General features: G+C 53.3%; 1 protein-coding gene across 2 annotated transcripts in view; it reads left to right on the top strand.

The window, feature by feature from the left end:
• The window catches only part of BTRC (beta-transducin repeat containing E3 ubiquitin protein ligase), a 1,268,207-nt gene that overhangs the window by 355,130 nt on the left and 896,862 nt on the right, over positions 1–16,215 (top strand). The window lies entirely within an intron of this gene.

The following is a 16,215-nucleotide window of genomic DNA, read 5'->3' as shown; positions in this document are numbered from 1 at the left end:
GGGAACATACTGGATCTCACTGACGCAACTCCAACGGGAGTGGGAGGGGGAGGATTCAGAGTACCCCTTGTTATGTTATGTTATGTTACGCCTTACTTTTAGAGCGCACGGCTGCCCCAGGGGGTGTCCCGGCACTTTGACAAAGAGGCCTGAAAACCAAAGAAGCACAAAGGCAGCAAATCGCTACGATCTCAGAGTTTATGCAGAAAAGAGCATGGTCTTTAACTCCTTCCTGAAGGCAAGAAGACTGTTGGCTTTACGAAGAGTGAGAGGGAGCTCATTCCAACGGCAAGCCGCCACATATTGGAAAGACCGTCCTCCCATCCGGGCCCGTCTAATCGACGGTACATCCACTTTAGCCAACTCAGCTGACCTCAGCATCCTCCGCGGCGCATAAAAAGCAATGCGCTTTCCGATGTATTTAGGACCCACCAAGTGAAGGGCTTTGAAAGCGAGCGTGAGGATTTTAAACATAATTCTTCTAGAAATAGGTAGCCAATGCAGCCTATTTAGAAGCTCTGAGGCTCTTGCTCTCCTTGGCAGACCAAATATGGCTCTAGCCGCAGAGTTTTGTACAATTTGCAGTCTAGCCAGTAGATACTTGGGCAATCCTTAATATAGCGCATTAGCATAGTCTAATCGAGACCCTACTAACGCCTGAACGACAGTTTTTCTATATTGCAGGGAGAGCAGTGGAAGAAATTTTCTGAGCATCTTCAGGATTCCGAAACATTTCCCTGATAACCCCATAATATGGGGTCGAAAAGAAAGGTCGTCGTCGCACACTACCCCGAGATTTTTAACTTGGGAGGACGCCTTCTCCGGAGGGAACATGTCCTGAGGCCACCACGACTTCCAGCCAGTCTTGCATGACACTGAATGGGGACGGGCACTCTAATCTCTAGAAATGCACGATTTAAGAACTTTCAATATAAGATACCCCATAGGGCTTATCTCACACCTTCTAGATTAAACAGTATGTTCCCAACGGCCAACCTTACCTGGCCCAGATGTCAATCCCAATCAGCTGACTTTCAACTCATGCTTTGGTCATACCCTAGTATAATCGGTTTCTGGCATTGTATTGTACAAAGTCTATTACCCACTGTTATGCAGCTCACAACTCTAAACTCATGGGAAGCCACAGCACTAGGTATATTTCCCAGAAGGAGCTATGTGCGGGCGCGCTTTGCTCATCCTGTCCTTCTTTTGGCTAAGCACCTGCTGACCATGCATTGGTGTGCACATCAGTCCCCGTCCTCCTGCCAATGGGTTCTAATCCGTTGGGGGTGATGCAAAGAGTTCTGCATTGCACTGGGAAGAAGCACGAAAAATCCAGAGACGCTCCACCGCGCAACCTGGGACTCCATGCTAACGCAATTCAAAGAACTTACGGCTGAAGCCCCTCTTACCCCCGCATCTCTCTACTCCTCCTTGCCCTCCAAACCCTGCCCAGCCAATAAATAATAAAGGTCTGCTTCCAGTGTCTATTAGACACTCAGGGGCCGATTAGGATGGCGGACGGAAACGTGCTCCGTCCGCCGTGGAAGGTGTCAAGATACTCCGGACCTGGCCGCGGAAAAACCGCATTAGCGATTAGGATCAAATGTGACCGAAACGCCGACCGCGGCGGACGGAGCACAACAATCCCCGTCCGCGGCGGTCGAAGTACACCTGATTCCGCGGCATGCGGACGGAACCCACAAAACACCGCGTACGCACATGACCAGGAGAACAACAACCTCCCCCGCGATACCTGCGTACTTTCCGTGTCCGCAATTAGGATAACTCCGCAAGTACCCCGGTAGCCACCGCGATCCACGTCCGCGGCGGTAGCAATGCAATGAGAAACGGGGCACCACAGCGGAAGTCCAACATCCCTACAGTCAATCCAATGGCATACATACCGACAGAATCCATCACCAAACACAGCAAAATGGACGACAACCCACCTGACACATCTAAACCAAACACAAGACACAATTACCCACCCCCAAGAACTGCATAGACCACACCTGACAACACACCCACCTATCACCTGACTGCCAATCAACATTCACACAGGGCCAACACACAGACTATAAATTGACTCCCACCCACTCCCGAAATCCTCTGCATCCCAGCATAGCTGACAGCAGGAGACAATACTTGACTTGACTAACAGCAAACTATTTGATTCAGACACATAACCCACACCCAAACACACCCTGCACACAAACACCCACCACACCACACCCAAACACACCCTGCACACAAACACCCACCACACCACACCCAAACAGCACACACCAGCACCTCCGCACTCCACACAAACACACCCCCCGAGCACCATGGCACCCATAAAAAATCCTAAATTCTCCGTCACCGAGCTCAAGGTAATGGTGGAAGAGATCCTTTGTGTGGAACCCCACATCTTCGGGTCCTTCGTGCAGCAGACGAGCATAGCTCGGAAGAACAGCCTGTGGGACCGCATCGTGACCAGGGTCAATGCCTCCGGGAGCGTTCCGCGAACCAAGGCTGACATCCAGAGGCGGTGGCACGACCTGAAGACCCGGGTGAAGTCTATTAGAGCCAGGAACCAGGAACTTCCTCCGGGCCAACCATACCGGCGGTGGAACCCCCCCGGAGCCCCTACCATACACCGAGTGGGAGGAGAGGGTGCTGACCATCCTGCACCCTGACACCCTCGATGGACTTCCTGATGGAGAAGAGGCTGGTAAGTACCAACCAACCACCACAAACACAACAACACGGTGTGGGCCACACAACTCTGAAGACACATCCCACATACCCCAGCCTTGCATGCAGTCCACATACTCACCAACCTCTAAAGCACTCCTACAGGCCCCCATGTCCATAGAGAGGGTGGTGGTGGTGGGTGGGGTGTGTGAGGGGTCGGAACTACAACTTCCAACAGGCCCCCATGTCCATAGAGAGGGTGGTGGTGGTGGGTGGGGTGTGTGAGGGGTCGGAACTACAACTTCCAACAGGCCCCCATGTCCATAGAGAGGGTGGTGGTGGTGGGTGGGGTGTGTGAGGGGTCGGAACTACAACTTCCAACAGGCCCCCATGTCCATAGAGAGGGTGGTGGTGGTGGGTGGGGTGTGTGAGGGGTCGGAACTACAACTTCCAACAGGCCCCCATGTCCATAGAGAGGGTGGTGGTGGTGGGTGGGGTGTGTGAGGGGTCGGAACTACAACTTCCAACAGGCCCCCATGTCCATAGAGAGGGTGGTGGTGGTGGGTGGGGTGTGTGAGGGGTCGGAACTACAACTTCCAACAGGCCCCCATGTCCATAGAGAGGGTGGTGGTGGTGGGTGGGGTGTGTGCCAATGCCGACTGAATGTCAACCATAAATACATGTACACGTATAGGCAACATTACTCATCATCACATTATTCTTTTGCAGGGGATCCTAATCTGACTGCCGCCATTGACACCAGGCCTCCAGCATCCCCAAACTCCGAGCACTCATGGGACGATTGTGCAGCCACCTCCGGGGCAGAGGATGGTGCCGGATCGAGCAGCCAGCCAGGGACCTCTGCCACGCAGGTCACACCTGCAACTACAACGACAACGGGCACTGGCATCACAACAACACCGGCGACTCGGACCTGCACAGCTGCCTCCAGCACCACCTCCACCACCACCACTACTACCACCACTTCTGCCCCTGCCGCCCTGCCCAACCCCGCCGCCAACGCTGGGGCAGCGCCATCCCAGCCACGCAGGGAGACAGTCAGGCAACCCACCACTGCAAGGGCAGATCCTGCAGGCAGGAGCAGGGCGGAAAGAAGGGCTGATGACACAACACTGAATGCTGTGCAACAGTGCCATGAAGCACTAGTCCGGGTGGAGGCGGGCTATGCACGTAGCCAGGAACATGCAGACTGGGCCCACCAGGACTTTGTGGACAACACCGCCATGCTGGGGGCCATCGAGAGGCGGCTTGGCCAACTGGTCGACATTTTCAGCGCCAGGGTATCCGCCAACACCACCCCCCCCCCCCACCCCCCCCCTCAAACAACGGCACCGGCCACAACACCGCCACCGCCGACTGCGCCCCTGGCGGCGGATGTGTTACCGGATCAGCCTGCGCCCCTAGCTGACCCCGTGCCGGCACAAAGACGGAGGGGCCGTCCGAGGCAGGAAGTGGGCGAGAGCAGTGTTGGAGCACATGGCACACGCTCCAAGAGGAGCCGACAGTGACTCATTGGAGTACCTGAGCCTCCGATCCAACCTGGAAAGTATCCGGTCCCACCTGCCACAGGCCTGCTGCACTAGGCACACACCACCCTATGTGGTGTCTGCACGCCCATCTCATCTACCATTACCTTGGACTCTCACTCCCCCACCCCTTCACTCCTTTGTAAATATGCACCTACACCTATGCACAATCTGTAAATAAATACCACTTACTCACTCAATGATGTGTTGCCTCCATGTTTATTCACATGATTGCATCAGAAACAGACGTAACCAGGTTCAGGGATCCAACAGGTACAGAATCATGCCGCAACGGAGTGACCTAGGGAAACCTAGAACCCGCAAACAGACGTTAGTAAACAGCATCACACTCATCCCAACTCACTGCAGTGCAACTTACAACAAACCACACACATCACTACACGAATGGCTGACACTGCACACATCATGGAGAAGTGCATGTACTCATAAATGAAGACACACACACACATGCATACATCACATAACAAAACACATAGATGATCCCCAACACAATGACACCAGAGCAGCAAACCTACACAGGGCATACACAAGCAGCACAAGAGGGGCACACTCACAGTCAAGGGAAGTAGCGTTCTATGAGCTGGCGCCTCTGGTCCACACCTTCCTCCTCACCACTATCCTCATCAGTCGACATGGGTGGGTCGGGAGGGCGAGGAACTTGCTGTTCATCTGGGTCCAAGATCAGTGCAATGTTATTTCGCACAGCCAGGTTGTGGAGCATGCAGCAGGCCATCACAATCATGCATACTTTGCCAGGTGCGTAAGGCAGGGCCCCTCCAGTCTTATCTAGGCACCGAAACCTAGACTTAAGCAGGCCAAATGTTCGTTCCACCACTCGACGTGTCCTACCATGGGCATCGCTGTATCGCATTTCTCCTGCTGTGGTGGGATTGCGAATTGGACTCAGAAGCCAAGGCCTGTTTGGGTAAGCCGAGTCGCCTGTGTATGTGGGAATTAGAGAGAGAGAGAGAGTGGAGGGGGCCTGAAGCGGCGGTAGTTGGCACGGCCGCAACGGCGGTCAAGGGCTAGGTCTGGCACGGCGGTAGTGGAGGGGGCCTGAAGCGGCGGTAGTTGGTACGGCCGCAACGGCGGTCAAGGGCTAGGTCTGGCACGGCGGTAGTGGAGGGGGCCTGAAGCGGCGGTAGTTGGCACGGCCGCAACGGCGGTCAAGGGCTAGGTCTGGCACGGCGGTAGTGGAGGGGGCCTGAAGCGGCGGTAGTTGGCACGGCCGCAACGGCGGTCAAGGGCTAGGTCTGGCACGGCGGTAGTGGAGGGGGCCTGAAGCGGCGGTAGTTGGCACGGCCGCAACGGCGGTCAAGGGCTAGGTCTGGCACGGCGGTAGTGGAGGGGGCCTGAAGCGGCGGTAGTTGGCACGGCCGCAACGGCGGTCAAGGGCTAGGTCTGGCACGGCGGTAGTGGAGGGGGCCTGAAGCGGCGGTAGTTGGCACGGCCGCAACGGCGGTCATGGGCTAGGCCTGGCACGGCGGTAGTGGAGGGGGCCTGAAGCGGCGGTAGTTGGCACGGCCGCAACGGCGGTCATGGGCTAGGCCTGGCACGGCGGTAGTGGGTAGAGATGGGCCGGCCGGTGTAGGCTGGCTGATGCTATGTCACTGTAAGGGGGGTCATGAAGAGGCATGTGCATGGACATCAGCTTATGGCTGTTTTGGCCTCCACCTCCCCCGCCGAATACGTGCCCCGCCATGGTGGCGCCACTCTTACAACTTTGTTGCAAATGATGCATCCGTCCCGGTCTCTAGCACGTGCAGTTGCCGGTGTGTGAGCGTGACGGTCTGTGCAAGTGCAGCCAATGGGAGGTGTGGACATGGGCCACGGTTGGCCAATTGCAAGTACCGTATGGTGTTCACCGCAACACCAGGGCCAATCATTGGCCCAATTCCAAACACGCTCTCACGGCGGACCAATGGCTGGCGCCGTATGCCACTGACATGGCCACTGGGCCCTATATATGTGTTATGTGCAAAAGCAAACTTTCTACGATGACCACCGACTGCTGCCTGTGACCATCACCTCCACCTGCTGCTGCAGAGCTGACCACCGACTGCTGCCTGTGACCATCACCTCCACCTGCTGCTGCGGAGCTGACCACCGACTGCTGCCTGTGACCATCACCTCCACCTGCTGCTGCGGAGCTGACCACCGACTGCTGCCTGTGACCATCACCTCCACCTGCTGCTGCGGAGCTGACCGCCGACTGCCGCTCTAGTGCCATACTCCGTGACCTTGCCATGTCGGGAGTCAAAGAGGTCCGGTCTCGTCCCTTCACCACCGCGGAGCTGGATGTCCTGGTGGACGCTGTGCTACGCAACTACGGACGCCTGTACGGCGCACCCGGACAGGCGGTAAGTGTCGTGGGGGATGAGTTGTGGTGCATGAGGTGTGATATGGCACCTGGTCTCTGGGAAACTTGGCGGTGTGATGTGTGAACAACTAAAGAATCGATATGTGCATGGCTGCTGAGAGTAATGTGTTGCTCCTATCTGTGTGACTGGCCAACTGTCCCCTGACTTCCACCCTTTTGTCTCCCATCATGGTAGGTAAAGCTGCACCTTCGCAAGGACGTGTGGAGGAGCATTGCACGTGAAGTACGAGCAGCGGGGGTGTCCAATAGAAGACATACACACTGCCACAAACGCTGGGACGACATTTCCAGACTGAGCAAGAATGTAGCGGAAGTGACACTAGGGCTGATTCCACGGACGGCACGTCTGGCCCGACGCTCAATGACCCCTCTCATGCACCGTATCATAGCTGTGACGCATCCTGACCTGTCCGAGCGGTTGCGTGTGGATGAACAGCAACGTGGCGGTAAGCTTACTGTCAGTAAATGTAGTTGAGCTTATATGTAGTTGAGCTTATATAGCGCACAGCTACCCGCAGTGGGTGTCCCGGCGCTTGCTTAGGGAACCCGTCCTGATATTCCCCTGTGTGATAGCCCCAGCGGGTATCCACAAGGTGAAAGTCAGGCATCCCGCCGCGAGGGGCCGTTGTGGAGATTAAGCAAGCTATTGCCCAGAGTCGCAGAGTGTGAACCCGTGAGTCGAGAAGGCACCGGAGCGAGAATTATCGAGTCCGTGGAATTTTTAGCCCAAGACCCGCCGAAGAGGGGAATTGAACCCTGGTCCAGGACCGATCTCAGCTTCCGGGTCTGCCGCCTCTAACCCCTGAGCCACACTTCTCCACAGTGTATGTTGCTTGTGAGTGCAATGCATGTATGGTTGCCCACACACATTAGGGTCTTCCGTCTATCGTGAGTCTATTTCCAATGGCATGTTGGTGACATTGCCACAGTTAACTTTTCACTTGCACATGCGGAATGTTGAGACGCCACCTGCTAAGCTGTTCAGTTGTCATGCACATGCTGTAGTGCTCCGTCACCCCTTGGCAACACTTGTGTGCTGATGTAGTTCCTCATGCCCAGTGTGCATGCTGTACATGTATTACGGCCAACGCCACAGAATTCCTGTGAGGATGACTGCTTGGGGTGGGCTGTGTGCAGGTTGGGGGATCGATGGACAGTGTCATCAGTGGCTTTAGGGATTCCGCAGCAGTACTGTACGTGTGTGTGCCCATTACTTACACCCATTTCCTGTGCTTTTCAGCTTTGGCAGAGGGCACTCAGCCACAGACGGTGGAGATTACAGAAGGCAATGCATCCGGATCAGACGTCGCGCACACGCAGACTGACACCGAAGGGGCCAGCGGCGGAGAGGGGGACAGGACCGTCCCGGAGGACTCGCATGTGGAGACAACATCGTCATCATCTTCCGACAGTGTTGGTGAGTCGGCACTGTTGTCACAGACTGGGAGTGGGCAACCAACACCTTCGGTCGGGACACAGCACACAGGGCCCACCCTGCCGGCAACTGCACCATGTACTGTTCGTGCACGCAGGAGTAGGGGGAGCAGAGTGGCGTTCGGTGTCGGCACCGCTGCCCCAGCCACGGTGACCCAAAATTCTCTTTGTGCAGAGGCTGTTGATCTGCTGCGACAGCTGTGTGTGGGCCAGACCAATATGATTAATGCATTCCAAGACCACGATAGGAAGTTGGGGCAGGTGGTGGCATTCATGGAAGGTATGCATGGTGATCTGGCTGGTGTACACAGGACACTGCAGTCATTGTCTAACAGTGTGTCGTCTGCCATTGCACAGTCGCATGGACTGGGTGGTACTTCTGTTCCACCATCTACAACTCTGGATGTGTCAGGGGGGAGTGAATTTTCTGATCTGGACTCTAATACAGGTTATTGCACTAGAAGCAGCGTCAGCCAGCACGTCAAGGCACGTAGGCCTCAGACCCCATCCCCTAGGTCAGGTAACTCTGTTCACAAGGACAACGTCAGATATAGTGGAGTACACACACGTGAGGCAAAAGAGGGGTTGGGTGTAATGGCTACACATGCTGCACAGCCATCCCACACACAAGGTACTACCAGGCCAAGACTCATTCCCGCTTCCATTGACACTACCCTGTACGAGGACAGTGAGAAGACGAATACATCTCTTGAGGGCTCGCATACTCCCAGTGCCAGGGACACTAGGAAGGAAGGTGCCACTCCCAAGGGCAGGGAAAGCAGGAAGGAAGTAGGCACTCCCAAGGGCAGGGAGACTACGAAGGAAGGTGCCACTCTCAATGGCAGGGACAGCAGGAAGGATGTAGGCACTCCCAAGGGCAGGGAAAGCAGGAAGGATGTAGGCACTCCCAAGGACAGGGAGACTACGAAGGAAGGTGCCACTCCCAAGGCCAGGGACAGCAGGAAGGAAGTAGGCACTCCCAAGGGCAGGGAGACTACGAAGGAAGGTGCCACTCCCAAGGGCAGGGACAGCAGGAAGGATGTAGGCACTCCCAAGGGCAGGGAAAGCAGGAAGGATGTAGGCACTCCCAAGGGCAGGGAAAGCAGGAAGGATGTAGGCACTCCCAAGGGCAGGGAGACTACGAAGGAAGGTGCCACTCCCAAGGGCAGGGAGACTACGAAGGAAGGAGCCACTCCCAAGGGCAGGGACAAGAATAGTCACAAGACAAACGCACCTAAGAGGAGCACGGACAAGCCCAGGGGCAGGGACACACACGGGTAGAAGGGGTGTCCTGCTGATATGTACACCACAGACGACAAGTCTGCTGCCTGGAAGAGGGCACCATCCAGGGAACAGGGCAAGTCCGCAGACTACAGTACTCCTACGGAAATGGAACATCCAAGGCCCAAGGACTCGCCCATGAACAGTGGCGCTGTCAGGGACAGGCATACATCACCCATAGTTGCTCTGAGACAGCTGTTTTCTGGCAAACGGAATACAGAAGACTCAGCAGTGGAGTCACCCCTTACCTCCACTCCCATCATGGCCCGTCAGGGACGGATGCAGGTGGACCCTGTCGTGGCATCCCCCATGACACATGTTGCCGAGGCCACAAGGCAGCCACACAGCAAATGACAAGCAGGCTCCAGCACGTCCCCAGAGACCATTCCCCCCCCAGCACATGCACCTCCCATGGTGGGTGAAATTGCTTCTCAGTCCGGTCGACTTGTGAGTCCTGTCCTGTCCAGGGTGCAGGCACATGTCCAAAAGAAGCGTAGACACACAGCATTGACACATGCCCAATCCGATATCGGCCAATTGCAACTATCCCCCGCTCCCAGAGCCACCCTGCCTCCTGGACCATACAGCCCTGTGGCTCATCATTTCAGTGGTCACAGTGGCACTGGTGCAGTTGACTCGCATGTGTCTGTTAGTGGCAGGGTATCTGTCGAGACATATCCTGTATCAGGTGCTGCCAGTGTATCTGGGTCCATGGGCCATGTGTCAGTCACTCGGGCTGTGTCTGTGTGTCACACTCCTGTATCAGGTGCTGGCAGTGTATCTGGGTCTGTGGCTCACGTGTCAGTCACTCGGGCTGTGTCGGTGTGTCACACTCCTGTATCAGGTGCTGGGAGTGTATCTGGGTCTATGGGCCATGTGTCAGTAACTCGGGCTGTGTCGGTGTGTCACACTCCTGTATCAGGTGCTGGGAGTGTATCTGGGTCTATGGGCCATGTGTCAGTAACTCGGGCTGTGTCGGTGTGTCACACTCCTGTATCAGGTGCTGGCAGTGTATCTGGGTCTGTGGCTCACGTGTCAGTCACTACATCTGTGGCTGTGTGTCACACTCCGGTTTCTGGTGCTGCCAGTGTGTCCGATGCGGGTACTTCACGCAATCCACCTGATAGTGTGCTGTATGTTGCTGTACTGTGCCCTCTGATGTACCTGCTCTGGTGTCCACACTGCCCTGTTGCTATCCTCATACTGATGTACTGCATCTGATGTACCTGCTCTGGTGTCCACATTGCCCTGTTGCTGCCCTGTTGCTGTTCTGAAACTGCATTGTGCCCTCTCATGTGCTGCCTGTGATGGACGTTTTCAGTGCAATGGACTGTTGGTGCCCTTAGCCCCTCTCATGTGCTGCCCGTGATGGACGTTTTCAGTGCAATGGACTGTTGGTGCCCTTAGCCCCTCTCATGTGCTGCCTGTGATGGACGTTTTCAGTGCAATGGACTGTTGGAGCACTTGGCCCCTCTCATGTACTGGCTCTGATGTACCTGCTCTGGTGTCCACACTGCCCTGTTGCTATCCTCATACTGATGTACTGCATCTGATGTACCTGCTCTGGTGTCCACACTGCCCTGTTGCTGTTCTGATACTGATGTACTGCCTCTGATGTACCTGCTCTGGTGCCCACACTGCCCGGTTGCTGCCCTGGTGCTGTTCTGATACTGATGTACTGCCTCTGATGTACCTGCTCTGGTGTCCACACTGCCCTGTTGCTATCCTCATACTGATGTACTGCATCTGATGTACCTGCTCTGGTGTCCACACTGCCCTGTTGCTGTTCTGATACTGATGTAATGCCTCTGATGTACCTGCTCTGGTGTCCACACTGCCCTGTGGCTATCCTCATACTGATGTACTGCATCTGATGTACCTGCTCTGGTGTCCACACTGCCCTGTTGCTGTTCTGATACTGATGTACTGCCTCTGATGTACCTGCTCTGGTGTCCACACTGCCCTGGTGCTGTTCTGATACTGATGTACTGCCTCTGATGTACCTGCTCTGGTGTCCACACTGCCCTGTTGCTGTTCTGATACTGATGTACTGCATCTGATGTACCTGCTCTGGTGTCCACACTGCCCTGTTGCTATCCTCATACTGATGTACTGCATCTGATGTACCTGCTCTGGTGTCCACACTGCCCTGTTGCTATCCTCATACTGATGTACTGCATCTGATGTACCTGCTCTGGTGTCCACACTGCCCTGTTGCTATCCTCATACTGATGTACTGCATCTGATGTACCTGGTCTGGTGTCCACACTGCCCTGTTGCTGTTCTGATACTGATGTACTGCCTCTGATGTACCTGCTCTGGTGTCCACACTGCCCTGTTGCTGTTCTGATACTGATGTACTGCCTCTGATGTACCTGCTCTGGTGTCCACACTGCCCTGTTGCTATCCTCATACTGATGTACTGCATCTGATGTACCTGCTCTGGTGTCCACACTGCCCTGTTGCTATCCTCATACTGATGTACTGCATCTGATGTACCTGCTCTGGTGCCCACACTGCCCTGTTGCTGTTCTGATACTGATGTACTGCCTCTGATGTACCTGCTCTGGTGTCCACACTGCCCTGTTGCTGCCCTGGTGCTGTTCTGATACTGATGTACTGCATCTGATGTACCTGCTCTGGTGTCCACACTGCCCTGTTGCTGTTCTGATACTGATGTACTGCCTCTGATGTACCTGCTCTGGTGCCCACACTGCCCTGTTGCTGCCCTGTTGCTGTTCTGAAACTGCATTGTGCCCTCTCATGTGTTGCCTGTGATGTACGTTTTCAGTGCAATGGACTGTTGGTGCCCTTAGCCCCTCTCATGTGCTGCCTGTGATGGACGTTTTCAGTGCAATGGACTGTTGGAGCACTTGGCCCCTCTCATGTACTGGCTCTGATGTACCTGCTCTGGTGTCCACACTGCCCTGTTGCTATCCTCATACTGATGTACTGCATCTGATGTACCTGCTCTGGTGTCCACACTGCCCTGTTGCTGTTCTGATACTGATGTACTGCCTCTGATGTACCTGCTCTTGTGTCCACACGGCCCTGTTGCTATCCTCATACTGATGTACTGCCTCTGATGTACCTGCTCTGGTGTCCACACTGCCCTGTTGCTATCCTCATACTGATGTACTGCCTCTGATGTACCTGCTCTGGTGTCCACACTGCCCTGTTGCTATCCTCATACTGATGTACTGCCTCTGATGTACCTGCTCTGGTGCCCACACTGCCCTGTTGCTGCCCTGTTGCTGTTCTGAAACTGCATTGTGCCCTCTCATGTGCTGCCTGTGATGGACGTTTTCAGTGCAATGGACTGTTGGTGCCCTTAGCCCCTCTCATGTGCTGCCTGTGATGGACGTTTTCAGTGCAATGGACTGTTGGAGCACTTGGCCCCTCTCATGTACTGGCTCTGATGTACCTGCTCTGGTGTCCACACTGCCCTGTTGCTATCCTCATACTGATGTACTGCATCTGATGTACCTGCTCTGGTGTCCACACTGCCCTGTTGCTGTTCTGATACTGATGTACTGCCTCTGATGTACCTGCTCTGGTGCCCACACTGCCCTGTTGCTGCCCTGGTGCTGTTCTGATACTGATGTACTGCCTCTGATGTACCTGCTCTGGTGTCCACACTGCCCTGTTGCTGCCCTGTTGCTGTTCTGAAACTGCATTGTGCCCTCTCATGTGCTGCCTGTGATGGACGTTTTCAGTGCAATGGACTGTTGGTGCCCTTAGCCCCTCTCATGTGCTGCCTGTGATGGACGTTTTCAGTGCAATGGACTGTTGGTGCCCTTAGCCCCTCTCATGTGCTGCCTGTGATGGACGTTTTCAGTGCAATGGACTGTTGGTGCCCTTAGCCCCTCTCATGTGCTGCCTGTGATGGACGTTTTCAGTGCAATGGACTGTTGGAGCACTTGGCCCCTCTCATGTACTGGCTCTGATGTACCTGCTCTGGTGTCCACACTGCCCTGTTGCTATCCTCATACTGATGTACTGCATCTGATGTACCTGCTCTGGTGTCCACACTGCCCTGTTGCTGTTCTGATACTGATGTACTGCCTCTGATGTACCTGCTCTGGTGTCCACACTGCCCTGTTGCTATCCTCATACTGATGTACTGCATCTGATGTACCTGCTCTGGTGTCCACACTGCCCTGTTGCTATCCTCATACTGATGTACTGCATCTGATGTACCTGCTCTGGTGCCCACACTGCCCTGTTGCTGCCCTGTTGCTGTTCTGATACTGATGTACTGCCTCTGATGTACCTGCTCTGGTGTCCACTATGGCCATGCTCCATCCTAGACTGTGACTTTGCTCCGAATCTGCGTAAATAAAATTGGGATTCATGTGTCGTGCTTTGTCAGAGTCATTCTTGCGTGTGCGATGCTGGTGTGGATTGGTATTTTCTTGGGGGCGGTGGGTTCTGCTCAGGACCCAAGTCCTGCAACAAGAAGTGGGGTGACGCTGAAATCACGACAGGAAGTGACGACACAAAAGGTGGCTTCCACTCAGTTGCAGTTTATAGTTATCATGCTCCCTGTTAAATTAGTGGGGGGACGCCGTCCACCCGCGTGGTACCCCGACTTGAGCCCTGATTGTGCTACGTGTCACTCTCCCCTACCTGGGTCACGGCCCTTGGAGGCGTTGCCGTACACAGGCATTTGTGCATTTTGGGACATGTCACTCCCCCCTCCCTACGTCACCGCCCTTGCCGGTACTCCTCTCCAGACAGCGAATGCTTAGGTGCCTACCTGCGTCGTCGTCGATGGTGGGCCAAGACGAGGACGTACTGGATCGCGTAGAGTATCGGGTAAGCCTGTAGTGCAGGGTCCATGTCGGCGTGCGGCTCGTGGTGGGTATGGTCGCTGTGGAGCATCCGCCGTGTTCAGGCAGGTTGTTTATCCGCCGCGCTTTTATGTGTGTTTTCCGCCATCTTGATTTGGAGGACGGTCCTAGTCGTCAGTCCGTACGGCGGAGTCTCTGGTACGGTTACGTCCGCCGCGTAGTTGGGTGTGGTGGTGCGGCGGACCTTGTTCTACCGCCGCGGACGGATTTTGCCACGTATTTCGTATCCTGATTTGGCGGACGGAGTGTCCGCGACGGGCGCACGGAAAATAGGCCTGTTCCGCATACTCAGGGTCTGCTGAGGCACTTCCGTCCGCCATCCTAATGACCCCCTCAGTGTCAACCTGGCCTGTGCATGCCCCACCCTTTCATTCTCCTGTGTTATACGCTCATGCATTCCACTTTGTTTCCCTCCGCCAAGTTGAAGTTTCCTAACTTTATCAACCTCCTGTACTATGATGAGGTCCCCAAATATTCAGTAGTACCTAATCATATTTAGGTCACACAATTTGCTGATACAGTACCATAAGCAAGTGAGGAAGTATAAACCTGGTTCAGCCAAAAATTCAAGACTCAAATCTTTCACCTCTTGATGATAATTTGTATTATATATTAAATGTCTTGTTATATCACTCTGAGATCTCTCCTAATGTATAATGTGTAATAATGCTTGTCGAAATGTATTACTGAGTTACACAGCATTGTACAACCTTTAAAAAGTAATACAAAATATTTAAAATGGAAGCAGGAAGGGTGTTCCTACTTTTTAAATTAAAAATTCAGAATGATGAAAATTGTTTTATTTAATAAACAGTGGCCAAGTCAAACTTGTGTGGTTTTCTCATCAGAGGAATAGGTATATCTGCTGTTAGGTCTTGGATTGGAATGGTTTATTTTAAATGTACAGGATTAAGCAAAACCATAGAATCTAAAGAGGGCGCTCTTTCCTTTTCACATCACTATACCGTGTGTATTTCGTGCTTAATATTGTTTTACAATAGTGTTATGCATGCTGATCTTGGATACACTGCAACCAGATAGAGGCTCGAGCAAAGAGAAAGGCCAGAAGGGCATCTGTGGCAGCAATGGTGTGGCCTATTTGTTTCAAAATGCCCATACCATGTGTTGTCTTGGTGGCTGTGGACTTCAGAATGATAATCTTCTACATTGCCAAACTTCTTAAAACCCCAAATCAACACACCGTTGTCCAGGTCAACCTGATTATTTTACTTTGCCTCCCTAGTTCAGTTCTTTTGAGAAGCTAGAAGTCCAGTCTCAAGAGACGATGGTGATACAGAGTAGCAACAGTATAGAGTTAGCATAATTCACCTGTTACACAGGTAATATACGGTTCTTTTTCACCTGCTTCTGGAGCACAGAGACCATTGTACAGCCAACCTGATTATTTTACTTTGCGTCCCTAGTTCAGTTCTTTTGAGAAGCTAGAAGTCCAGTCTCAAGAGACGATGGTGATACAAAGTCGCAACAGTATTGAATTAGCATAATTCACCTTTTACGTAGGTAATATACGTTTGTTTCATCTGCTTCTGGAGCACAGAGACCGTTGTACAGCCACTAGTCAGTTTGATTAAATTTCCCTTTAGCTACTTTAAATTCTGCTAATTCCTCAAACGTGATATTTTATGGTGCTGAACATGAACAGAAATTCATGCTGCTTAAGTGAATTTAGTGCTCATGAAAAATGCCACAATAAAAACCCTGGAAACCAAAGACTGCTGTATTTGATTAATTTACAGCTATGGGTAATAAAGTGGTTCTTAAAAATAATTAAATTGCTCTTTCCTATGAGTCTTGCTATTTAACGAACAGAAACAAAATGTTTCAGTCTTGCTTAGTAACAAATGTAAATTATGCAGTGTATTAATGCATCCAAAATGTTTCCCACCAGATCTATGACATCAGAGTCACCTTTCTACATTCTGTCCATCTTAACCAAGTGTAGCAAACAGCTACTTATGATTCCATTTGTTAACATAAAATAAACATAACCTTAGTTTGC

The sequence above is a fragment of the Lissotriton vulgaris genome, chromosome 5 (assembly GCF_964263255.1).
Source record: "Lissotriton vulgaris chromosome 5, aLisVul1.2, whole genome shotgun sequence".
NCBI classification, from domain to species: Eukaryota; Metazoa; Chordata; class Amphibia; order Caudata; family Salamandridae; genus Lissotriton; species Lissotriton vulgaris.
Note: the sequence above shows the minus strand (reverse complement) of the source record. Positions and strands in the feature narration are given on the sequence as shown.